Genomic DNA, 26,163 nt, shown 5'->3' with positions numbered 1-26,163 from the left:
GGGTTTGAATCGTACCCAAAACCCTACATTTTAACCATGAACTAATCTCTCGTGGACAGATTCTGCACATAAATAGAATAATCTGTCGTGACGGGATGGAATACCTACAATCTTATAAAAAAAGGTGCTATCTAGAACTTAAAAGGGTTCTTCGGCTGTTTTTGGTTCCAGGTAAAACCCTTTTGAGTTCCATGTAGAACCCTTTACACAGAGGGTTCTACATGGAGCCCAAAAGAGTTCTACCTGGAACCAAAAATGTTCTCCTATGGAGACAGCCGAAGAACCTTTTTGGAGCCCATTTATCTTAGAGGGTAGGATAATGCGCAGCAGTAGGTCCGGTGTTTGGGTTTACATCACTAAGATCGGGGGCTTTGACAGAGTTTCCTTTTGCGAGGGTGGAGACTTCACCAACCAAAACTAAATTACGCAACATTTGAGTTCTGAGTCAACTGAGATTAACCATTAAGATTAGAGGAGGCTGTTAGGAGGAACTATAAGAAGATAGGCTCACTGTAATGGCTGAAATGGAGTTCATGGAGTCAAACACATCAAGCATATGGAAACCACATGTTTGACTCCGTTCCAATAACTCCATTACAGCCATCACAATGAGCCTGTCCTCCTGTAGCTCCTCCCACCAACCTCCTCTGATTCACATATTGCCTGGATGGAAAATATTAGGTTCTCAAATCAAAGCAGATACCCTTCAGGACAGCAGGTAACCAAGAGGTTAAGTGTGTTCAGCCAGTAACCAAATGGTTGCTGGTTCGAGTCCCAGGGCTAACTAAGAGGAAAATCTGTTGATGTGCCCTTGAAAAAGGGCCCACATCAACTTCAACCGTATTGCTCTGGCTAAGCATGTCTGCTACATGATTAAGATGCAATAAAGAAAACTCCTATATGTTTCCTACATCCCAGTTGTTACATAACAGACCTTAAATTGATGACTAAACACTTAACTTCTTGAGAAAGTATCACCAATGTGCTATTGAACATGTGTCTAATCGAAAGAAGGCATGTACAGTAAATCTATATAAATGTGCAGCATTGTGGGCTACAGTCAATCTCTACAAGGCTACTACTAGCCTACTACAGTACGCTATTCTGTGGTGGATGCTCATCTGGGTTAGCTTGACGACACACTAAATTCGTTCACTATATACTTCATCCTGAGACTGCCATCATTGAAGTCATATGTGTTGATGGGCATTGTACAAAACTAGGTCGTCAGCGATTGGATCGTCTCTAACCAATCTGAGTATCAAAGCCAATGACGAATTTTCAAACTGGGCTTTGCCCAACGGTGTTCTGGCTCAACACATCCGTTTTTGGACCAGTCAAAGGACCCCGAATATTTTTTGCATTAGGTGAAATGTCAGGGAAGTACTCGGATCCAGACGCATTGGTTGTCGCTTAAGTTAGGGTTAAAGGTTAATAATAATTATACATTTGTGGCTGTGGTAACTAGTGAAGATCAGACTCAGAGACTCATTGCAAAGAAAGAACTAAAACCCGTGGGCGTGGCGTAGCGTTTAGCTGGAGCAAGGAGTCTGTGTAGCCAGGCAACATCTGGATGCTTGAGTGAGGTTGCTTCACTGCATCACGTGGTTGAAGCATCACGCAGCTGGCTGTATCGCAGCGCGTTTCCACTATGAAGCATCATCGCGACTGCTGCGCAATTTGACTGCAAGCCTTTGCTACCAATTCCACCTAGGCAGCTCTCCAAACGCACAGGTAAGAGTTCAATCCAGATAGGAAAAAGGTTCTGACCAATAATATCATAAAATGATGCAATGTTATTCGGAAAGCACAATAAAGAGCTCTAGCCGTTTTAGCCTCTGGAGTCTCCTCTTACAAGCTGCCATTAACCACATTATCCAGTCAACAAAGTAGCCTATTTACGTTTAATATAAAGCAGAGACAAAGGATTTGATAACATGCAGCGTTCAAATGCAACCTTGCAAATGCACATCAAAGGGTCCATGCAGGTTATCCATATAGGACGCGTGGTAGCGCTGTGTATCGCAAGATGCTCACGGTATCGATGTAGCTGATATTATGGGTTGCTGCGGAGGCGGCGTAGCGCTGAATTTGATGGCTTTATATGTGTCAATAGTTTTCAATTGTGCTTAGCCTACTTAGGCCACTGAGTCAATATGTAGCCAACATGATTTTTGTTCGCATAGAACAAAGGACTGAATTGTTGGATGAAAGCGGATCCTATCAGCTTTATTATTGGGCGAATTCACACATGACTTGAAAGTAGGTTAGGGTAGTAGTGTTTTACTTGCAGTGATGGTGTAAACGTGTACGGTGATATTTCAGTCAATACAAAATGCATTAATTATTCCCCCAATGCCCTAACTATTAATTCAATGCACCCTCCACTCTTCTATTTTGTCTCATTGCAATCCATGAAATTGATGTTAGGATTGTCCACCTGGACTCAGGGGTAGACGTAACACAGTGAATGTTAATCTACCTCACTACATTTAGTGTAATATATTACGTTTCGTATTCTAAAAAATGCATGGATGTCCATCATCCATTTCGCATGTTACGAATTACAATTCATATGATATGGTAACGAAATGCTCTTTGTACAATACGTTACGAATTTGAAATAGGTATGACATGATGTTACAAATTCCAATTTGTTGTGGCTAACAATAGATAGTGACTAGGTGGCTAACGATAGCTAGGTGGCTAGGGGTTAAGGTTATCTTAAAAGGTTTAAGGTTATGGTTAGAGGAAGGGTTAACTAACATGCTACGTTGTAAAGTAGCTAAACAGCTAGCACATTTGGTTCCTTGGAAGTTGTGGGAATGTACTCTACCATTCAAAAGTTTGGGGTCACTTAGAAATGTCCTTGTTTTCCATGAAAATATACATTAAATGAATTGGAAATATAGGCAAGACGTTGACAAGGTTAAAAATAATGATTTTTTTATTGAAATAATAATTGTGTCCTTCAAACTTGCTTTCATCAAAGAATCCTCCATTTGCAGCAATTACAGCCTTGCAGACCTTTGGCATTCTAGTTGTCAATTTATTGAGGGTGATCTGAAGAGATTTCACCCCATGCTTCCTGAAGCACCTCCCACAAGTTGGATTGGCTTGATGGGCACTTCTTACGTACCATACGGTCAAGCTGCCCCCACAACAGCTCAATAGGGTCCGGTGACTGTGCTGGCCACATTAGACAGAATACCAACTGACTGCTTCTTCCTTAAATGGTTATTGTATAGTTTGGAGTGGTGTTTTGGATCATTGTCCTGTTGTAGGAGGAAATTGGTTCCAATTAAGCGCCGTCCACAGGGTATGGCATGGCGTTGCAAAACGCAGTGATGGCCTTCCTTCTTCAAGATTCCTTTAACCCTGTACAAATCTCCCACTTTACCACCACCAAGCACCCCCAGACCATCACATTGCCTCCACCATGCTTGACAGATGGCATCAAGCACTCCTCCAGCATCTTTGAATTTTTTCTGCGTCTCACGAATGTTCTTCTATGTTTTCCGAAAACCTCAAATTTAGATTTGTCTGTCCATAACACTTTTTTTCCAATCTTCCTCTGTCCAATGTCTGTGTTATTTTGCCCATCTTAATCTTTTATTTTTATTAGTCAGTCTGAGATATGGCATTTTCTTTGCAACTCTGCCTAAAATGCCAGTATCCCAGAGTCGCCTCTTCACGGTTGAAGTTGAGACTGGTGTTTTGTAAGGTACTATTTAATGAAGCTGCCAGTTGAGGACTTGTGTGGCCATCTGTTTCTCAAACTAGACACTCTAATGTACTTGTCCTCTTGCTCAGTTTTGCACCGGGGCCTCCCACTCCTTTTTTTATTTTGATTAGGGCCAGTTTGCGCTGTTCTGTAAAGGGAGTAGTACACAGTGTTGTACGAGATCTTCAGTTTCTCACATGGAATAGCCTTAATTTCTCAGAACAAGTATAGACTGACACGTTTCAGAAGAAAGTTCTTTGTTTCTGGCCATTTTGAGCCTGTAATCGAAACCACAAATGCTTATGCTCAACTAGTCTAAAGAAGGCCAGTTTTATTTATTCTTTAATCAGAACAACAGTTTTCAGCTGTGCTAACATAATTGCAAAAGGTTTTTCTAACACAACGTGCCATTGGAACACAGGAGTGATGGTTGCTGATAATGGGCCTCTGTACACCTATGTAGATATTCCATTACAAATCAGCCGTTTCCAGCTACAATAGTCATTTACAACATTAACAATGTCGACACTGTATTTGTGATCAATTTGATGTTATTTTAATGGACAAAAAAATATTTTTCTTTCAAAAACAAGGACATTTCTAAGTGACCCCAAACTTTTGAATGATAGTGTACGTTGTTGGTTTCCCATTGGTACTAGGAAGGAAGCCATACGTCTTCTGACCGGTAAAGCTGAACACTTTAAAAAAACTTTCTGAGAACAGAAGTGAAAGTTTTGTTGATGTTCTAAAAACACGACTACATGATAGGACCATGAGGAAACCTGTAGAAAACATTATGCTGAAGTACTGAAATTCACACCTAAGAAACACATTCTCAGAATGTTATGTGCAAGCTGGGTATCCTGCACCATTCCTAGAACTTGTGGGAAGGTTACAGTGCATTCAGAATTTTTCCCCCCACATTGTTACATTACAGTGTTATTCTAAGATTTATTAAATTGTTTTTTTCCCCTCATCAATCTATGCACAATACCCCATAATGACAAAGGGAAAACAGGTTTTTAGAAATGTTAGCAAATGTATAAAAAAAACAGAAATACCTTATTTACATAAGTATTCAGACCCTTTGCTATGAGACTCGAAATTGAGCTCAGGTGCATCCAGTTTCCATTGATCATCCTTGAGATGTTTCTACAACTTGATTGGAGTCCACTTATGGTAAATGATATTGATTGGACATGATTTGGAAAGGCACACACCTGTCTATATAAGGTCCCACAGTAGACAGTACATGTCAGAGCAAAAACCAAGCCATGAGGTCGAAGGAATTGTCCATAGAGCACCGAGACAGCATTTTGTCGAGGCAGAGATCTGGGGAAGGGTACCAAAACATTTCTGCAGCATTGAAGGTCCCCCAAAACACAGTGGCACCATCATTCTTAAATGGAAAAAGTTTGGAACATCCAAGACTCTTTCTAGAGCTGGCCGCCCAGCCAAACTGAGCAATCAGGGGTGAGGAGCCTTGGTCAGGGAGGTGACCGAGAACCGGATGGTCATTCTGACAGAGCTCCAGAGTTCCGCTGTGGAGATGTGAGAACCTTCCAGAAGAACAACCATCTCTGCAGCACTCCACCAATCAGGCCTTTATGGTAGAGTGGCCAGACAGAAGCCACTCCTCAGTAAAAGGCACATGATATCATGTAGTTTGCCAAAAGGCACCTAAAGGACTCTCAGACCATGATAAAAAGTTTATCTGGTCTGAAGAAACCAAGATTGAACTATTGAGCCTGAATGCTCAATAGTTTCTCCACTTCTGGAGGAAACCTGGTACCATCCCTACGGTGTAGCATGGTGGTTGCAACATCATGCTGTGGGGATGTTTTCTAGCAGCAGGAACTTGGAGACTAGACAGGTTTGAGGGAAAGATGAACAAAGCAAAGTACAGAGAGATCCTTGATGAAAACCTGCTCCAGAGCGCTCAGGACTTCAGACTGGGACGAAGGTTCACCTTCCAACAGGACAATGACCCTAAGCACACAGCCAAGACAACGCAGGAGTGGCTTCGGGACAAGTCTCTAAATGTCCTTGAGTGGACCAGCCAGAGCCTGGACTTGAACCTGGTTGAACATCTCTGGAGAGACCTGAAAATAGCTGTGCAGCGAAGCTCCCAATCCAACCTGACAGCGCTTGAGAGGATCTGCAGAGAAGAATGGGAAAACTCCCCAAATATAGGTGTTCCAAACTTGTAGCATCATTCCCAAGAAAACACAAGGCTGTTATCGCTGCCACAGGTGCTTCAACAAAGTACTGAGTAAAGGGTCTCTATGCTTACGTAAATGTGATATGTCAGTTTTTTTATATATATATATTGCAAAAAAATATATAAAAACCTGTTTTTGGTTTGTCATTATGGGGTGTTGTGTGTAGATTGATGAGGAGCAATTTTATTTCAATCATTTTAGAATTAGGCTGAAACACGTTATTTTTGTTGAGAAGATAAAGCGGCCTGTATGCAAAATAACCATTGGACAACCACGCTCTCACCAAGCTCTAAGAAACATATGACTCTCAGAACATAACGTGATAACTGGGTAAAAACTAGTAAGTAGTTGCTAATTAGCTAAAATGCTAAAGTGGTCCATGATGAGATTCAAAAATGTTTGTTTTTGCGTTGGACGCCTACCCATCCCCCCGACCAACCACTCGCCTTTAGTTTTTTTCTTAAGTAACCTTCTGTTTCATGTAACGAGTCCAAACGTAACATATGAGTGTGGCAGGTCGACGTTTACTATGTTACATCTAGTCTTTGAGACTAGGATAGCAGAGGCTAAATTGACATACCAAGTGCATGACTTAGTCCTAGAAGCCTATTGATTTTGCAGAATGGGAGATGGGTAGTGTCCTGTTGTTGAAAACCACATGGCGCCTATATTATGAGGTCTCAATTTCAATTCAGCATGCTTATCATTAAACATTCAGGCAGTTTTAACAGTATCACAATTATAGAATTATATTTACGAAATAAGGTCTTATATTGCTTAAATACACATATCTACTGTCACTGATGTAGTGGTAAAAAAGTGTGTATCAATTCCAGAGACGGATCGAGATAAGCCGAATAACTAGCGATATAAACCAAAACATATTACATTTTTAGAACTGTATTGTTTGGTTTCCTTTTTACGCAGGTCTATAGGAAAGGCCTAATGTATATTTCTGTAGTTAAAGAGATTCTCCGGTACTTTTGTATACTTTTTAGCCAGTAGTTCTGAAAGTAACACTCAAGACAAAAGTGGTCCCTGAAAATGGCGTACTACGTCACATATGTGAAGATATGTGCACCTCGTCATTGCTCTCTCTCACTTGCTCTGTTGTGTATGCTTGATGTGCCTCTTTCTAGCTGTCACTCATATGGTGAGAGGCTGAAGCTCATTGGTTGAACTCAATGTTAGGGGAATGGCCCACATGGGGGAAATGTAGGGAAAATGGTGCTTCCAGAAAAACAGTCACTTTCAAACTAGGGATTTCATGGCTAATTTAGCCAAGACATTAATTCTGCTGATAGATTAAGCATTTATGAACTACACATGGACACATGCAGCCCAAAGTGGGAGGTTTAAGAAATGCTTTGAAGTTGGCAAAGTTCTGAATCATGTCTTTTAAAATGACACAAAATGCACATCAGCTCATCTGTCACAAAATAGTTAATTTGGACTGGACACTAGAAACGTCCAGAAAAATAGGATGTGGATATGTTTATATTGAAATGTGTTATCTTTTAAATAACATTTGTGTTCTTAGTAACTCATGTGAGCTGCACTTTAATTCAGTTTTCTGTACTGTAAGTACAAAATGGAGAATGGCCCTTAGTTAATTCTAAAATGTTGTATTATATATCCATTTGAAGAGAAACAAGTTATAAATGGGTTTGAGGGGACCCCACATAGGGCTGGATAACAAGTTTGGGAACTACTGTACTCTTAACCTTTCTCTCTCTGCGTGCTTACTCTTTCTGTTTGCATTGTATCATGCCTCGCCTCTGTCTGTCAAACTACTCTGTGTAAAGCAAAGTTATTTTGTTATGTGAACTTATAGTAGCCTATTTTGTTAAGTTATAGCTAGCTTAATTTGAGTCAACTTCTCCTTCTGAGGTCAGTGTCCGTTTAATGTCAGCTTCTAACTTCATCCATATAGCCAGCTAGTTATATTTAGCTATCTAGCTAACCGTAGCCAGAGCCCTTGAGTTACAGTAGGTAGCCATCTGACTGAAATTTAAGCAACTTTTTTTAGTACGCTCATTCTCAGAGACTCTGTTTTTTTGGGGGGGGGTGGATGTCAAGGGATGGCAGGACTTGAGGGTTGTTTAAAAAAATGCCTTACGTCCTGCAAGGCCACTGTCAGCGGTGTCTCTCTCTACTTGTCACATGCCAGAGTTGGTAGATAATTTCATGTCTCGGTCTGTGTGTTTGCCATTGAACAGAGTGGTGAATGAATGCACTGCTAAGAAGGCGAATCTGGGAAGAGCAGGCGAACATAATGAGCATACCTGAATCATTATTTCACTAGTTTGCAGAGAGGCAGGTGCGATTGGAACTTAGATCAAGAATATTAGCATTCTGCCTCCCGAGTGGCACAAGGCTTGAGGTGCAATTGGCCCAGTGTCGTCTGGGTTAAGGGAGGGCTTGGCCGGCTGGGATGACCTTGTCCCTGTGCTTGTCCCTGTGCTTTAGCGACTCCTGTGGTGTGCCGACTGCATGTACGCTGACATGGTCGCCAGTTTAACTGTTGCGGCGATGTGTTAAGACTGTAACTAACAATTGGATATCACGAAAAAAGGGGTAAAAAAATAAATAAAAAATAATACACAAAAAAATATAGAATAATATTAGTGTTCTGAGCATTTATCAACACTGGGAATGCAATAATGAGTGGGTAAACGATAATTAACTAAATCAAATGGTGAGTAAATGCTATTTCACAAATACATATGTCTGAGTAAACGGCATTAACGTATACCCTCCACTACATCCCTGTCTACTATACACTAAAAGATACATGTTGTGCTGGAAACCTTTAATGATTTCTTCACAGCATGTTGTTACAAGAGACAATAAGCACACATATTTTATGTATCAGAGTCTTACCTTCCAACCAGCTAAGCCTATATTGTGAGGAAAGCAGAATTTGAGCAATTGGTTTTAATTCCTGGCCATATGGCATTTTGCCCAGCCGGGGTCACATTCATAATCTCTGAAGTGCAGCCAGTGATTTCAAATGGGTTACTAGACTTCTCAGGTAAATTAACCATATGTTTCTCAGAGCTTGGTGAGAGTGTGGTTGTCCTATGATTATTTTACATACAACCTTCCTATAACTTTCTGGGAATGATGCTGGAAAGTTGCTTGGCTTTGGACCATTCCTGCAACTTGACCAAAAACATATATTTTCTTGGTATTTTGTTACCTTAACAGAATGTTTCCTAAAAGTTCAAACATGGTTACATTTATCTTACATTTTGGTGATGTTCGTTTTCCAACTGTTTTGACATTGGGAATGTTCTCAAATAGTTCAGAGAACGCTAAGAAACAATGTTCTTCTGTGGGATTTTCAGTACTTCAGCATGTTTTATGCAGGTTTCTTCAGAGTTCTATGTAAAGTTGTGTTCTCAGAACATTTAGAAAACATTCCATGAAAAACAGAAGAAAACATTAGTAATGTTCAAAGAATGTTCCAGAATGGTATTTAACAACATATACATTCCGTTTTCAGTGTCAACAAAAGTCTTTCTAACCGCTATCTTGTTAAGTATGTTCAGGTGTGTTTGCCGCACCCACTAATTGGCCACACGTGTTCTTAATGAGTGCTTGTTTCCTTTGAAATGGGGTCTGTTTGAATAGACTAAAATGAACAGCATTGTATGGGTTAAAAAAATGTCATGCTAGTTCCGTCCTGGTGGCGCTGTGGTCTAATTCCATGGATAAACAACCAAACATTGTAGGTTCAAATTACACTGATGCCATCCAAAAATGTTAAATGTGTTTGCATGATTAATTCAAATACATTTCCATGTGTCCTATCTGTGCTTGGAGTGTAAAACAATTAACCTAAGCTGACGGTCTTATTGAACATTTTTCTCAGAACGTTAATAAAACCTCCCAGAAAAACTTTCAATGAACCATAGTAAAATGTTCTCAGAACCTCCCTGCAACCAAAAGATGTACGTTACCAAAACAGGCAACATTTTCACTTTCGTTCCTAGAATGTATAAATAACTTTCTGTTTTACCAGTCAGGAAATGTATGGCTTCGTTCCCAGGACCAATGGGAAACCAAAAGCGTAGTTTTCACACAACTTCAAATTAACCAAATATTCTAGCTGGGTGAGGCCTAGAGCTGCAAGATTAATCAAGTTTTAATCGAAATAGCAATAGCTGTGCTATTTTGGAATGGCACCTTTTCACTTTTTAAACTAAAAAAACAAACTTTTGATTTATTGCTCGATTTGATGGAGTTTTCTCTCGTCTCTCCTCTTTTTTGCCTCTTCCCAATCCCACACACACCAAGCCCCACCCACGGTCACTAAGGCAAGCAGTTCCTCATGCTCGAGATTAGTTATGCATGCATTGACAAAACAGTCAACTAATTTGACTGGGGGCTTGCCTGTTTTGCATATTATTTTTCCATGAATACATGTCACATATCAGTTTGCAAATAATTTAAAGCATTTATATCATTGAGTTAATAAAGCCACATATACATGGTCTCTATTTTGTTTTTTTGAGTAGGGCAGCTCTAAAATGCAATTGTTAAAGAAATACGGTGTGTTGCGCCATAATTGGCTCAGTGTTCTGTCATTCATGGGGACACTACGTCACCACCAAGTCTAAGGGTAGAGCTCGAACATTCAAGCCCCTTGGGTGCTGCCATAGAGTTACATTAGAAGTGCCTATACAAGAAGGTTCTAGGTCATTGGCAACATCAAATCACTTTATATCTACAGTAGCCTTGATTGGACTGACTTTCAGAATCTTAGCTAGCAGTCATCATCATGAATTAAGTCGACAATCTACTGGCAAATCCTTTTAAATCCTTGTTATATGAAGATAAATAATGTAGAGAAATTATAGATAAAACGTATCGGTGCTTATCGGCCAATGGAAATAAACATTACACAACAAGTTGGAAATCGCAAATTTAGCAATGAGTGGTTTGGAAGGAATCAGTGGCTAACTGCAAGCATTGCAAAGCAATCATTAGCCTGCTATTCAGTGGAGTCAAGGTCTGGTCCAAAGTCTAAGATTAAGGGTCTCTTTTTCTAGTTGAAAATGATAAGCATTCAGCATTGGTGAATGTCAATGGATCATGATTTGTGCCTAAAACAAATATTAACTCGGAACTGCAAAATCAGACTTTAGTGAGTTCAAGACAACTGGGAACTCGGGAAAAATGAGCTATGACTGGGAAAATACATTTTGAACTTTCATCCAACTCGGAATTGTAAATCCGGAACTCGGGCCTCTTTCTAGAGCTACGACCTGAAGATCACTAACGTCATCATGATTCAACAATTTTTTTGATTAAATGGCTAAATTTGATGACTTTGATAACTAACTTTGCCCACGAAGGACTGCTGCGCCACCTTCCTGTTCAAGTGAGCACAGCACAACAAGGTGAGTCCAAAAATGTCTTGTATGCTGCTGCATAAATGATTTAATATGCCAGGGAGATATGTATACTGCAGCTTAGAAAGTAATACTAAGTGTATGTTGTTCAGTAAGCTGTTAGTTGCCGATGTGCCTCACCCTAATAATTTGGTCTATATTCACCTCTTAATTTCGCCTAATGTTCTGACTTGGTGGTGCACATGTAGCCTATAACCTGTTTTTGAGAAATGTAATCATCAAATATTGTAAGAGCTTTCATTGTCTGCTTATGTGCCCCCTTTATTTATCTTATGGTTCTGACTTGGTGTACAGGGAGAATACTGTAAGAACGGCCCATGTTCTGAATTCTGTTGCTGTACATTTCAAAAGTGCTGAACAAATATTTATGACTACGTACGTCCTAGCTTGCTCATTAATGTCTTAATCAAAATTGTGGATTGCCTCTTATTAACTTGTCGTTCCCTTATGACATCTCAGTTGTCAGTAGAGACCACATTTATTTAAGCATGTTTTTTAAAAGGCAGTAAATGAGGCTGAATTAACTGTTTCGAAGCCAGACGAGACTCCGTTGATAGCAGTGGTAAGGTGTTGGGACTCTGCTGTTGGAACAGCTCTATGTAGGCCCTAGCAGTTTTGGGGCACCGTTTGTCACCATTATAATGCAATTAATGTAATGTTTATTGTTATGTTGTGAAGTGACTTTGCTGGCATGCACCCCACATTATTCGTTTTTGGCCCCACCAAGATTTACACCCTAAAATTGCTGTGTGACCTGAAGTAAAAGATCCTAGAAATGTTCCATATGCACAAAAAGCTTATTTCTCTCAAATGTTGTGCACAATTTTTTTTGCATCCCTGTTAGTGAGCATTTCTCCTTTGCCAAGATAATCCATCCACCTGACAGGTGTGGCGTATCAAGAAGCTGATTAAAAGGCACGATCATTACACAGATGCACCTTGTGCTGGAGGTAATAAAAGGACACTCTAAAATGTGCAGTTTTGTCACACAAAACAATGCAAAAGATGTCTCAAGTTTTGAGTGAGCGTGCAAGTGGCATACTGACTGCAGGAACGTCCACCAGAGCTGTTGCCAGAGAACTGAATGCTAATTTCTGTACCATAAGCCGCCTCGAACGTCGTTTTAGAGAATTGTGCAGTACGTCCAACCAGCCTCACAACCACAGATAATGTTAAATCTTTGCATTATTTTTTTTGTTGATAATAAAATATGAACAAACATTTAACTGACCAACACTTTGGTTCCTACTCTGTCACAACCATCTCCTCCATAACTTTTGAATTCATTGTCATGCCAAACAAAACTGCATTCGAAGTGTCCACTGTATACCAGGTGTGTGTAATGAATGGGAGCAGGTGTGCATTATGATGGTTGTCAGAAAACCTGAGCACTGGAGTTGGTGTGATAGTACCCCCGACAATGCCGGCCAAAAGAACAGCCCCGAGGGCGAGCAGGCGGAGCAGTAGGATCCTGGTGGAGAGCCATACATGATCATCAGGATGACAGTCTTCCTGCTTCCTTTGGTGGTGGACAGCATGCTGGAGCCTCACGTGGGCAGTGTTCCAAAATTCCTCTGAGCGCTGGAACCACTCATCCACTGCAGGGGCTTTGGTCTGGCTTGGCGTCCACGGGGCCAGGGCCAGCTGATATCCCAGGACGCACTGGAAGGGAGTCAGCCCGTTTGAGGAATGACAAAGTGAGATCTGGGCATAATCCACCCAGGGAAGGAACCAGGCTTACTCCCCCTGCTGGTCCTAGCAGTGACTCCTAAGGAACCTCCCAGCTCCTGGTTGGTCCTCTCCACCGTTGGACTGAGGCCAGTACGGTGAGGCTGGCCATGGCCTCCAGCTTCTCCATGAAATCGCTCCATACCAGCGGTGTAAATTGGGTGCCACAGTCGGAGATAATGTCCTATGGAAGGCCAAATCTGCTGGAACAGTGCCTCAGAGACATGGAGAGCGTTAGGGAGACCAGAGAAAGGGATAAAATGGTGGGATTTAGAGAATCTGTCCACAACAACCAAAATAGTGGTGAAACCATCAGACGGAGGGAGATCAGTGACGAAATCAATGGACAAAGCCACTGAGGCACAGGAAGGGGAAGGAGATTTCCTGCTGGAGCATGTCGGCAGGATTTGGTTTGGGCACATATTGAACAGGACTTGACATAACTGGGGATTTCCTGTGCCAAGGAGAGCCACCAGTGTTTATCTGAGATGGATAGAATGGTGCGGGTGATACCTGGGTGTCCAGCGGCGAGGGATGTGTGTGCCCAGGTCAACAGCCAAACTCTTACTCCAGTGGGAACGTAGATGCGTTCAGGACGGCAGGTAGCAGGAGCGGGTACTCTCTCCAGAGCCTGACGGATGTCCCAAGATATGCGGCCAACAATACGAGAGGACAGAATGATGGGCTTGAGGGCAATCAACTGACGTGGAACCACAGGGTATGGGAAAGTCAGTCTTCCGGCATCCTGGTGCCCAGGTGGTGACTTTCTGAGGATGACTTTGTTTATGGGTACTGGGATGATGAGAAAGGAAGGATTTCCTGGTGCATGGGTACCACAGTGAAGGTGAGTAGGGCTGTGATGTGCGTGATTGTGCCGGATCCCAATGGTTGATTATCCAGGGCTTGAACGGGAAAAGAACAGTGGGTATGAGGTTAGGTTGAGCGTGGAGACAGAGGCTGGTCGATGAAATTCCCCATGGCACTGGAGTCCACGAGAGCTGTAGAGACAACACTTGAGGGACAGCCAGCGAAATGGAAACCAGAAAGGTTTTGGCGGGAAATGATGATTATGGAATACTCACGCCAACCCTGGGAGACGAAAGATCACAGGGCCTCTCCTCTGCCCTTGTTGATCCCGGGTTGGGACGCACCAGACACAGCTGAAGCTGGTGCCCCTCCAGGACGCAATAGGGACAGAGCCCGCGGAGATGTGTGTGGCCCCTAACTCCATGGGGTCAGGCTCTGCCTCAGGACAGCCAAAGGAGGAGGGCGAGGAGAGAGGTAGGCGCCGGCGCTCCCGAAGAAGGTTGCCAAGACGTATGGCCATTGCGATGAGCGAGTCCAAGTAAAGGTTGTCGTCCCAGTGCGCCAACCTCCTTGCACAGTCCTCTACTGAATAGGGTGCAGAGCGCTGGTTCATTCCATCCGCTGGAGGCTGCTACGGTCTGGAAGGTGAGGGTGTACTGAGCAGCCATTTGGCCATCCTGCTGGAGTTGGAATAGTCGCTCACCTCCCCCCTCTGCCCTCCGGTGGATGGTATAAAACCACCCTGATAAGAGCCATGAACCTCTTGTAGGAACCCAGATCTTCCTCCTCTTCTCCTCCCAGACGGCTGTAGCCCACTCCAACTCCCGCCCGATCAGCAGGGATATGACTGTGGCAAACTTGGACCTCGCTGTGTTGGGGGCTCCTGTCTGATGGGCGAAATAGAGGGATCACTGGAGTAGTATGACGGGGTCCCGTCATACTTGTCCAGGAGGGGCAATCGTGGATTTCCTCCCTGGGCGCACTGCTGGGTAGCCTGGGGGAATGACTCGCTGAGACGACTCGTGGTAGAAGGCCCTCAGTTAGTTGAAGGTGAAACCTCTCGGAAGGCGTCGAGGCAGTGGAGGTACGCGGAGGACCTCTTCCATAGCTGCACCTAGTTGCACCAGCTGATTTTGGTGTTGGCGGAGTTCACCAACTGTCTGAGGACTTTTTCTTCTGCTGCTTCCATAATTAATGCGGCAGTATTCTGTGACGTATACACAGTGATTCAGGAAGCAGGTGCAGGAAGTGAGTTTAATAATAATAAGGCAGATGAACAAAACAGGAATACCGTACTGAACATGAAAACAAACCAATACTGCCTGATGACTGAGGGCTAAATAAAGGGAAGATAATCAAGGTGTGTGTAATAATGGGCAGCAGGACTAGGCGTGACCGATAATTACATTTCTATGATTCTAACAGTTTACCCAGGTGTTTTGACCTATAATCACGAGTAAAATTGCAACCAAAATATTTGCAAAAAAAAACGCAAATACATTTTTTACCATATCGTGCAGCCCTAATGTGAATCATCCTAGGGTGTCTGCAGCAGCCCAGTAGTCTCTAAATATAGATCCATACATCAACAAATAGGACGGCTTACAGCTTGCCTAGAGTGGGCAGATATTGCCTCAACTGAGTATTCTCGACTACCCTACCGCTGAAGTGCTCACAAGTGACAGGATAGCATTCTCAGCTATAAGTCGGTCTGCAGTTTTTGTTAGGCAAACTCTGTATAAACCTTGACACTTACTTACAGTTGCCATTGTCACAAAGTAATGGCCACTTTAATACTTTTCAACCAGAACCTGTATTCATAAAACGTTTTAGAGTGGTAATACTGATCTAGGATCAGTTTGGTATTTCAGATCATAATGAATAATATTCTCCAGACTATGATACCCCCATGGCAAATGTGGTGCACATTCATGCATGTTTCATTCTTACCGACTGCCTAACACGCTTGCGTAGCGCACAAATACCATCCACACTACCTTGAAATGTTTCCTCCCTAACACCCTCAGCCTATTAATCGGATAAATCTGTCGTATGCACTGCCTGCAATCAATCGAAGTCTAACTTGGAATCAATTTGTGCCTATTAAAGCTTGTTACTAGATCTATTGATTGTCCTAGGGCCAAGGATTTGACACAGATTATAGACTGGGGGGGGGCTGTTCTAACATGCTGAAATGAGCAGGGCTCTACATGGCAGAAATGAGCTCAGGCTGTCTCCCAATTCCAATGCTTCATGTTGGTGGCATGGGGGAGGGTAGGCTTTGCGGAGGTTGTGTGGATTTTACACAGGCACAGGGGAGGGTAGTGCATTTTTTCCCTGGTTCACATTTGCTCTTTTGTAGGTTTCACTGTATCATTTCTTCCATCCTATCCACATTTCCACATCTGCTTGCATGCACATCCTTTATATCAAGTGGGTTTCCAAATAGCAACATCTGATAGGTGGCAGCGTAGCCTAGTGGTTAGAATGTTAGACTAGTAACTGAAAGGTTGCAAGTTCAATTCCCCAAGCTGACAAGATAAAATATGTCGTTCTGTCCCTGAACAAGGCAGTTAACACACTGTTCATAGGCTGTCATTGAAAATAAGAATTTGTTTTTAACTGACTTGCCTCATTAAATAAAGGTAAAATAAAAAAATAGGCATTGGAGAGGCCAGTTGCATCATTGTGCATGAAAGAACAGTGAAGACATGATACAGAGACATGCAGCTCAAAAGCTCCTCTATTAACAATAGTGGAAGGTCGATCATTTTTCCAGGTCTGCAATAGGCTAACTAGCAGTCATACCACACATAAAATCATTCAAAGCTGTAAAAATGTTCAATATCAAATAAAAATGTATTTGTCACATATGCCAAATACAACAGGGGTAGGTGTACAACACCTTACTTTGACACGCTTACTTACAAGCCCTTAGCCAACAATGCAGTTTTAAGAAAATACAGTTAAGAAAAGATTTCCTAAATTAAAAAAATAAAAATAATGAGGCTGTAAACACGAGGTAGCGGTACAGGTTAGTCGAGGTAATTTGTACATGTAGGTAGGGGTGAAGTGACTATGCAGAGAAAATAAACAGTGAGTAGCAGCAATGTAAAAACAAAGGGGGATGGGGTGTCAATGCAAATAGTCCAAGTGGCCATTTGATTAATTGTTCAGCAGTCTTATGGCTTGGGGGTAGAAGCTGTTAAGGAGCCTTTTGGACCTAGAAATGGCACTTCGGTACTGCTTTCTGTGCGGTAGCAGAGAGAACAGTCTACGACTTGGGTGACTGGAGTCTTTGCCATTTTTTGTGCCTTCCTCTAACACCGCCTTGTATATTGGGCTGTACGCACTACCCTCTGTAACACCTTACGGTTGGATGCCGAGCAGTTGCCATACCAGGCGGTGATGCAACCGGTCAGGAAGCTCACGGTGGTGCAGCTGTAGATCTTTTTGAGGATCTGGGGACCCATGCCAAATCTTTTCAGTCTCCTGAGGTGGAAAAGGCGTTGTCATGCCCTCTTCATGACACGTGTTTGGAACATGATAGTTTGTTGGTGATTTGAACACCAAGGAAGTTGAAACTCACCACAGCCCTGTCTTTGTGAATGGGGGCATGTTTGACCATCTTTTTCCTGTAGTCCACCATCATCTCCTTTGTTTTGCTCACATTTAGGGAGAGTTTGTTGTCCTGGTACCACACAGCCAGGTCTCAAACCCTCAAACTTCAGGCCTGTAGCCCTGCATGGCAAACTCGATATCCATCTTTATAAACACAAGATTGCTACAGTTATTGTTATTTGTGGTCGTAAACATTATTTTGAGTTAATTCGATGAGGGGAGCGGGTGTGCAATACATTTTACAGTGGTTTGTGGTTTTGTTTGCCAAAGAGTACATTGCTTTCTCTATGGATGGAGGCATTCCTCAGATGCCAGGCATATAAATATGTTGAGACACACTAGTGGTGGAAAAAGTACCCAATTGTCATACCTGAGTAAAAGTAAAGAAAATGAAGAAAATGAAGTAAAAGTGAAAATCACTCAGAAAAATATTACTTGAGTAAAAGTCTAAAAGTATTTGGTTTTAAATAAACTTAAGTATCAAAAGTAATTATAATTGAAAAAATATACTCAAGTACAGTATCAAAAGTAAAGTATAAACAGTTAATAATAAGCGATTCAGACGGCACAATTTTCTTGTATTTTTTTAATTTACAGATAGCCTGGGGCACACTACAACACGCAGCCATAATTTACAAATAAAGGATTTGTGTTTAGTGAGTCCTCCAGATCAGAGGCAGTAGGGATGACAGGGGGGTTGGTATCTAGATAAGTGAGTGAAGTGGACCATTTTCCTGTCCTGCTAAGCAATGAAAGTGTAACGAGTACTTTTGGGTGTCAGGGAAAATGTATGGAGTAAAAAGCACATTATTTTCTTTAGGAATGTATAGTAGTGAAGTAAAAGTAAAAGCAGTCAAAAATATGAATAGTAAAGTAAAGTACAGATACAGTACCTAAAAATAAATACTTAAGTACTTTAGTACACCACTGAAAGACACACACACACTTCATCATGCATCCCTCTACATAACTGCCCCCCCCCCCCCCCCCCACGGACACTCAGTCATAAACACAGCCCCTAGAGCCTAGACCCTGCTGTTAGTCAGCCAGATACTGTAATGTGACGGGCTTGTCATTTGATACGGGTCTGTCGAGAGGTTAAGGTGGTTGACTGGAGAGAGGTTCCTTTCTATGTGGAGGTTAGCTGTGGCCAGGGTGGCGACACACTCCACTGGCTGATAACTAGGAAGACATCCTGGCATACCAGAGAAGGGAAGGTAGGACCCTTAGTATTTATTGTGCAGACCACGAGACATCTCTATTAAGGGCACAAGGAGGCAGTAAAACTAGTCGTTCTCAAGACTGGCATTCTTAGAGCCGTGTCATATTCAGATAGCTTCAGCACTAAAACGTAAAGGGGGATTCTCCATGGGTGGGCTAATATCTATGGCCAGGCTATTCATCATGATTGGATTTTTTAACTGCTTACTGCAACAGACGGAGCATGCAGACGCATGCCTTTCAATTACAGTTTTAGCGTAACTATATACTTGTTCGGGCTCTGAGTGCAGTGGCCCACTTTCACAGACACTGGGGAATCTCAAGGGCATCTAGAGGTGGAGGCTGGAACTAGTAGCTAGCTACACCATAGTCTTAATACATTAGGCGGGCCCTTTGATAGGCTTGTTGGCATTGTGGCCTTCAGAAAGTATTCATACCCCTTGAATTCAAAATGTATTAAATATATTTTTTCTCAACGATCTACAACAATACCCCATAATGACAAAGTGAAAATATGTTTTTAGAAATTATAGCAAATTTATTGAAAATGAAATACGGAAGTATCTAATTTACATAGCCTGAGTATTAATACTCCTGAGTAAATACTTTGTAGGGGCACCTTTCTGTGTAAGTATCAAAGAGCTTTCCATACCTGGATTGTGCAACATTTGCCCATTATACTTAAAAGATATTCAAGCTCTTTCAAATTGGTTGTTGATCATTTTCAGGTATTGCTATAGATTTTCAAGTACATTTAAGTCAAAAATCAGCCACTCAGGAAAATTCACTGTTTTCTTGATAAGCACCTCAAGTGTAGATTTGACCTTGTGTTTTAGGTTAATGTCCTGCTGAAAGTAGAATTCATCTCCCAGCAGACTGAACCAGGTTTTCCTCTAGGAATTTGCCTGTGCTTAGCTCCATTCTGTTTATTTTTAATCCTGAAAAACTCCCCAGTCCTTAATGATTACAAGCATACCCATAACATGAAGCAGCCACCACTATACTTGTAAAATATTTGACTGACCGTCTCGATTCTGTGTTTTTTACATTGGATAAAACTAGAGACTCAGAGCTAGAAAATTGTATATCATACACTACAGTTGAGGAACAATGGAAAAGTAACCTCACTTTTGAGAAAATGGCCCTTTTAATATTTTTGTACACCTACTGGAGAGCTCTTTGTTGTCTATACCCACACCCTCTTAAGTTTTAAGCACCCATCGCTTTATTTAAATGTTTATTTTTATTTCACCTTTATTTAACCAGGTAGGCCAGTTGAGAGCAAGTTCTCATTTACAACTGCGACATGGCCAAGATAAAGCAAAGCAGTGCAACACAAACAACAACATAGAGTTACACATGGAATAAACACATTTACAGTCAATAACACAATAGAAAAAGTCTATACAGTGTGTGCAAAAAAAACTAAATAAAAACAATATGGGGATGAGGTAGGTAGATTGGATGGGCTATTTACAGATGGGCTATGTACAGCTGCAGCGATCGGTAAGCTGCTCAGATAGCTGATGCTTAAAGTTAGTGAGGGAGGTAAGTCTCCAACTTCAGCGATTTTTGCAATTCGTTCCAGTCATTGGCATCAGAGAACTGGAAGGAAAGGTGGCCAAAGCAAGTGTTGTCAGTGAGATATACCTGCTGGAGCGCGTGCTATGGGTGGGTGTTGTTATGGTGACCAGTTAGCTGAGATAAGTTTAGAAAGAGAGGGTCCAGATTGTCTAGCCCAGCTGATTTTTACAGGTCCAGTTTTTGCAGCTCTTTCAGAACATCTGCTATCTGGATTTGGGTGAAGGAGAAACTGGGGAGGCTTGGGGAAGTAGCTGTGGGGGGTACGGAGCTGTTGGCCGGGGTTGGGGTAGCCAGAAGGAACGCATAGAGAAATGCTTATCGAAATTCTTGATTATCGTGGATTTATCGGTGGTGACAGTGTTTCCTTGCCTCAGTACAGTGGACAGCTGGGAGGAGGTGCTCTTATTCTCCATGGGTAACAGCTACAGGATGCAAATTTCTGTTTGAAAAAGCTAGCCTTAGCTTTCCTAACTGACTGTGTGTATTAGTTCCTGACTTCCCTGAAAAGTTCTTCGATGCTAGTGCAGTCCGCCACAGGTTATTTTTGTGCTGGTTGAGGGCAGTCAGGTCTAAGTGAACCAATGGCTATATCTGTATCTGTATCTATAGTTTTACATTTTCTGAAAAGGGCATGCTTATTTAAGATGGTGATGAAATTACTTTTAAAGAACGACCAGGCATCTTCTACTGACGGGATGAGGTCAATATCCTTCCAGGATACCCGGGCCAGGTCGATTAGAAAAGCCTGCTCGCAGAAGTGTTTTAGGGAGCTTTTGACCATGATGAGGGGTGGTCATTTGACTGCGGACCTATCGCGGATGCAGGCAATGAGGAAGTGATCGCTGAGATCCTGATTGAAAAGAGCAGAGGTGTATTTGGAGGGCAAGTTGGTCAGGATAATATCTATGAGAGTGCCCATGTTTACAGATTTATGGTTGAACCTGGTAGGTTCCTTGATAATTGCATGAGATTAAGGGCATCTAGTTTAGATTGTAGGACTGCCGGGGTGTTAAGCATATCCCAGCACATATTGTCAGCTAACGGAACGAACTCTGAAGATAGATGGGGGCCATCAATTCACATATGGTGTCCACGGCACAGCTGGGAGCTGAGGGGGGTCTATAACAGGCGGCAACAGTGAGAGACTTATTTTTAAAATTAGAATCTCAAACTGTTTGGGCATAGACCTGGAAAGTATGACAGAACTTTATAGGCTATTTCTGCAGTAGATTGCAACTCCTCCCACTTTGGCAGTTCTATCTTTATGGAAAATATTGTAGTTGGGGATGGAAATCTCTGAATTTTTGGTTGCCTTCCTAAGCCAGGATTCAGACACGGCAAGGACATCAGGGTTGGCTGAGTGTGCTGAAGCAGTGAGTAAAACAAACTTAGGGAGGCGGCTTCTGATGTCAACATGCATGAAACCAAGGCTTTTACGGTTACAGAAGTAAACAAATGAGAGTGCCTTGGGACACGCAGGGCCTGGGTTAACCTCCACATCACAGAGGAACAGAGGAGGAGTAGGATGAGGGTACAGCTAAAGGCTATCAAAGCTGGTTGTCTAGTGCGTTGGGGACAGAGAATAAAAGGAGCAGATTTCTGGGCATGGTAGGATAGATTCAGGGCATAATGTACAGACAAGGGTATGGTAGGGTGCGGGTACAGTGGAGGTAGACCTAGGCAATGAGTGATGATAAGAGAGATTGCATCTCTGGACGCACTAGTTGTGCTGGGTGATGTCACCGCATGTGTGGGAGGTGGGACAAAAGTGGTATCTGAGGCATGTTGAGTGAGACTAGGGGCGCCACAGTGAACAATGATAACTATCTTAAACAACAGTATATAAGGCATATTCACATTAGAGAGTAGAGGTCGACTGATTAATCGGAATGGCCGCTTAATTAGGGCCGATTTCAAGTTTTCATAACAATCGGAAATCGGTATTTTTGGGCGCCGATTTGCCGATAAAAAAATATATATATATATTTGTTTACTCCTTTATTTAATCTTTATTTAACTAGGCAAATCAGTTAAGAACATTTTCTTATTTTCAATGACGGCCTAGGAACGGTGGGTTAACTGCTTCGTTCAGGGGCAGGAAGACAGATTTTCACCTTGTCAGCTAGGGGGATCCAATCTTGCAACCTTACAGTTAACTAGTCCAATGCAATAACGCCCTGCCCCTCTCTCGTTGCACTCCACAAGGAGCCTGCCTGTTACGCAAATGCAGTAAGCCAAGGTAAGTTGCTAGCTAGCATTAAACTTATCTTGTAAAAAACAATCAATCAGAATCACTAGTTAACTACACATGGTTGATGATATTGCTAGATATTATCTAGCGTGTCCTGTGTTGCATATAATTTGACTGAGCATACAAGCATACCTAAGTATCTGACTGAGCGGTGGTAGGCAGAAGCAGGTGTGTAAACATTCATTCAAACAACACTTTTCGTGCGTTTTGCCAGCAGCTCTCTGTTGTGCGTCAAGCATGGTGTGACCGAAGTGAAATGGCTGGCTAGTTAGCGCGCGCTAATAGCGTTTCAAACTTCACTCGCTCTGAGCCTTGGGGTGGTTGTTTCCCTTGCTCTGCATGGGTCACGCTGCTTCGAAGTGGTGGCTGTTGTCGTTGTGTTGCTGGTTCGAGCCCAGGGAGGAGCGAGGAGAGGGACGGAGGCTATACTGTTACACTGGCAATACGAAAGTGCCTATAAGAACATCCAATAGTCAAAGGTTAATGAAATACAAATGGTATAGAGGGAAATAGTCCTATAATAACTACAACCTAAAACTTCTTATCCGGGAATATTGAAGACTCATGTTTAAAGGAACCACCAGCTTTCATATGTTCTCATGTTCTGAGCAAGGAACTGAAACATTAGCTTTCTTACATAGCACATATTGCACTTTTACTTTCTCCAACACTTTGTTTTAGCATTATTTCGACCAAAGTGAACATGTTTCATTATCTAATTGATTTTATTGATGTATTATATTAAGTTAAAATAAGTGTTAATTCAGTATTGTTGTAATTGTCATTATTACAAATACATTTTTATAAATCGTCCGATTAATCGGTATCTCTTTTTTGGTACTCCAATAATCGATATCGGTATCGGGGTTGAAAAATCATAATTGGTCGACCTCTATTAAAGCGAGGCATAAAGCAATCACAGGTGTTGATTGGGAGAGCTAGCTAAGACAACAACGAGTAAGACAACAACAGCTAATCAGCTAAGACAGCAACAACAGGTAAAATGGCGATGAACGGGCAGAGAGGGTCAGTTAACTACACATGGGGCCTGAATTCGAGGCTGGGGCTGACATATAAACAGAATTAACAAAATGGAGTAGCGTGATTAATGAACAGTCCAGCAGGTATCAGCTATGTAGCCAGGTGATCATAGGTTCCAGTGAACAGCAACAGATGAAACAGGTTCGCGGCTAACTGGTGCTAGCTTCGGGACATGGGCGTTAGCCACTTTAGTCACTCGGTAGCAGCTCGCTAGCAGCGATGATCCGATGCAAAGGGCCTGAGCTTTCGGCAAGAATCCAGTGGTGTAATGGATTCTAGTCATGTTTAAGGATTCACATGTGAGGCTGTGTACTAAACAACCAAAGATTTCAAGACTGAAGGCTGTTTTATACTACAGGTGTGTTTGTAAATTTAATCTTGAGAGCCAGAGTGGGCTCTGGGCGTTCGTAAAATCAATTTAGTAAATTCAGTGTTTCGCTCTCGGAGCATTCAGAGCTCATACTGGACGCTATGGCCGATGAGTAGGGTTGATCTGAGCGTTCTGACCTAATAACAGCAGTCAAGCACCCAAGCTAACTGGCTAATGTTTGCTAGCTACTTTCAGACACAAATGAGAGAACAACTCACTCTGACCATTTTACTCGCCCTAGTAGAGCTGGTTAGGCTGTTTTTATGTTATCCAGAACGTTGGTGACTGCAATTGTGCTGCTGGCAACAATTTAACTATGCTTTTTAGCCAACTTTTACTGACACCGACCATATTCAACAGGTGTTGAGGTTTTGTAAATTCGTCAGTTATTCTGCTTCCAGCTACATCTATCGACAGTTGTCGCAGTGCAATCATGAACATTCTATTGAAATGGTTACTTGCATAGTGGAGTCTTTTGTTTGGACATGTAGCTAGCTAGCTAAACAATGAACCATAATCCCAACTCATAACATTACTACTCTGCATGAATCTGCACGTAGCTAACCAACCATGTTCATTGATAGCTAGCTAACATTAAGCTATAACTAGCAATGCAAATGGCACTGAGATGTGAATAATATTACTACACAGATCATACACATAATGTTAGCTAGCAAACCAGCCAGCTAATGTTAGCTAGCTAACAGTACACTTTAACTTGAAATGAAAATGACTTTCTGACAAAATGTAAAACGTATAATATCTGAAAATGTAGACTATTTTCTAGACAAAAATGTAGACTAGGATCTAGACTATTTTACCCGTCACGGATGCCTTGGTTGGCCTTAGTTTGAAGATGTAATCTCTTTTCAACGCTGTCTGTATATTTGCAATCAAACGGTATAATTTTATTCATCTCCTTAGCTATCATACTCTAATTCCACTGATTTCAAAACTCGGTCCTCCAGAAAGTGGAGAGCAACACTTCTGCAGTTCTACTACGTGATATCTTTCAAAAAAGCCAGGTTGGAAAGGATTATCTACACATACTGAGCAGCTGATGTTATAGACAGAAGCGTTCTACATGGCAGACCGATCCTAAATCTCTCAACATCTCCAGCCCACTCATTATCTCAGCCAATCATGGCTAGCGGGAAAGTTGCTGACTTTCTCCATGGCTAAATCAACTAGGCACGTAATTTAACAATGTTATTTGTATTTTCAGATGGAATACACATTTGTTATTAGAGCACATGAAAGTTCACATTACCAGAAATAATTTCTGCCCCCAAAAAAGTTTACTTTCAAATGGCTCTCCTGTAAAGTAGTGACATGCGACACACGCCTAGTTTCCTGAAACGGGTCACATATGGAGAGTTGGGCTCAGTAATGTTTTGTATTTGATTTGTCCCAAACACAACACTTTCTATGCAGGACAAAATGTGAATTGCTTTGCCACTTTTTTGCAGTATTACTTCAGTGCCTTGTTGCAAACAGGATGCATATTTTGGAATATTTGTGTTCCTTAAAGGCTTCCTTCTTTTCACTCGGTCAATTAGGTTAGTATTGTGGAGTAACTACAATGTTGTTGATCCATCCTCACTGCTGGACTGAGGGACCTTACTAATAATAGTATATGTGGGGTAACGAGATGAGGTAGTCATTCAGAAATCATGTTAAACACTATTATTGCACACAGAATGAGTCCATGCAACTTATGTGCCTTGTTAAGCAAATCTTTACTCCTGAACTTTTTAGGCTTGCCATAACAAAGGGGTTGAATACTTATTGACTCAAGACATTTAAACATTTAATTTTTATTGAATTTGTACAAATGTAGAGAAAACAACATCAGCAATCTACACACAATACCCCAAAATGACAGTGAAAACCATTTTTGCAAATGTATTAACATAAAAAACAGAATAACAGATACCTTATTTACATAAGTATTCAGACACTGCTATGAGACTTGAAATTGAGCTCAGGTGCATCCTGTTTCCAGTGATCATCCTTGAGATGTTTCTACATCTTGTGGTGAATTAAATTGATTGGACATGATTTGGAAAGGCACCCACCTGTCTATATAAGGTCCCACAGTTGACAGTGCGTGTCAGAGCAAAAACCAAGCCATGAGGTTGAAGGAATTGTCCGTTGAGCTCCGAGACATGATT

At 41.9% G+C, this 26,163-nt stretch overlaps 1 protein-coding gene across 1 annotated transcript in view; it reads left to right on the top strand.

Annotated features, from left to right (window-relative positions):
- Positions 1–18,620: 18,620 nt before the first annotated feature.
- Positions 18,621–26,163, top strand: part of LOC124043776 (anion exchange protein 3-like) — a 94,716-nt gene continuing 87,173 nt past the window's right edge. The window contains exon 1 of the mRNA XM_046362725.1: positions 18,621–18,739. The gene's annotated coding sequence lies outside the window, so the exon portion shown is untranslated. The remainder of the gene's footprint in view (positions 18,740–26,163) is intronic.

Source organism: Oncorhynchus gorbuscha, linkage group LG01, assembly GCF_021184085.1.
Source record: "Oncorhynchus gorbuscha isolate QuinsamMale2020 ecotype Even-year linkage group LG01, OgorEven_v1.0, whole genome shotgun sequence".
NCBI lineage: Eukaryota > Metazoa > Chordata > Actinopteri > Salmoniformes > Salmonidae > Oncorhynchus > Oncorhynchus gorbuscha.
The sequence above is the reverse complement of the archived record's forward strand: the minus strand, read 5'-3'. Positions and strand labels throughout refer to the sequence as shown.